The sequence below is a fragment of the Meleagris gallopavo genome, chromosome 6, assembly GCF_000146605.3.
Source record: "Meleagris gallopavo isolate NT-WF06-2002-E0010 breed Aviagen turkey brand Nicholas breeding stock chromosome 6, Turkey_5.1, whole genome shotgun sequence".
Lineage (NCBI taxonomy): Eukaryota > Metazoa > Chordata > Aves > Galliformes > Phasianidae > Meleagris > Meleagris gallopavo.
The window spans coordinates 35,280,593-35,281,725 of record NC_015016.2 but is presented as its reverse complement, the minus strand read 5'-3'; the positions used below and the strand labels follow the sequence as shown (position 1 = coordinate 35,281,725).

Sequence of the window (1,133 nt, the reverse complement as noted above, 5' to 3'; positions counted from 1 at the left end):
AAGATGTGTCACAAACCACTACAATCCACAGCAATGAGTCGTACTACCTATTTTTCAGACTACCTATATATCTTGCTCCGCCTACCTATCTTCGAAAGTATGCTGTATTTTAGTAGTCAGAAGAAGATAACGCACTAATGTGAATTGCAAAACGCTTTTAGAAACATAAGCGCAGTCGTTCAAAAAGCACGCATCGATAGCTTTGGTATAGAATTTGGTACCGTAAAGGCTGAATATATTTAAATTTAAAATAATATATTTATTCCAAAGCAATTATTAATGAAAACCATATGCTGCAATATATCTCTGTCCGCGAACCTTTACTCTCTGGAGTGAGGGAGCGAACGCACACGCCAATATTGTACAAAACGGTTTAATATCTACCGTGGGCTTCTACCTTAGGCTGCCTCTGCTCAAGGCCGTTTCCTTATCCTGGGTTGATCTTACTCAATATAGCTGAAAGTGTTCTTGGCAAAGTGAATTTAAATTACCATGTAACCGCCTTTCAAGTATCTGTTTGTCCTGATGATCCCAACGTGTTAATATGTAATACCGTGAATTTTCCTAAGATAGCAGATATTGTATATTTGAACGATTTTTTTTTTCATTTATATTTGTCTTGGAGCTCATTTGTAAGACCATGTCATAAATTGGGAAGTATGTAATTAATTGGGAAACTTTGTCGCATGACGTATCGTTCAGATCTCTGTATAAACCCGTCTCGAAGGTTTGGCTAAAGTTTATTCAAACAATTGTATGTTACAATGTGTTTCGATGTGTTCGTTGTGAACATTTGGATATGCCGTGTAAGTATTGGAAGTGGAAAAAAAAATGTCTGTGAACTCTCTTTGGAAGTGATCCCGTGTTCAAGTATCCCCCACGATAAATGTGTTTTATGTCACACGGAAAATAAAGATGCTTGTTGACAATTCATTGTGCTTTTATTTTTATTAGGGAAACAGCTCGAAGGGAGGGTAAAAAATAATTCACACGCGCAAATAAAGAATTTCGACAACATTATTATTATTGTTTTTCCCCCATGATCGAAAGGAATAAAATAATGTGAGGTGACGAATGGGCAGCGATCAGTCAATTTCTCTTTCTCGACTTCGTGGTTCTTTTTTTTTTTTTTT

The 1,133-nt window shown here is 36.3% G+C and overlaps 1 protein-coding gene across 2 annotated transcripts in view; it reads left to right on the top strand.

Moving 5' to 3' along the window:
• The window catches only part of LOC100538839 (homeobox protein Hox-A7), an 11,259-nt gene that overhangs the window by 8,038 nt on the left and 2,088 nt on the right, over positions 1–1,133 (top strand). The window lies entirely within an intron of this gene.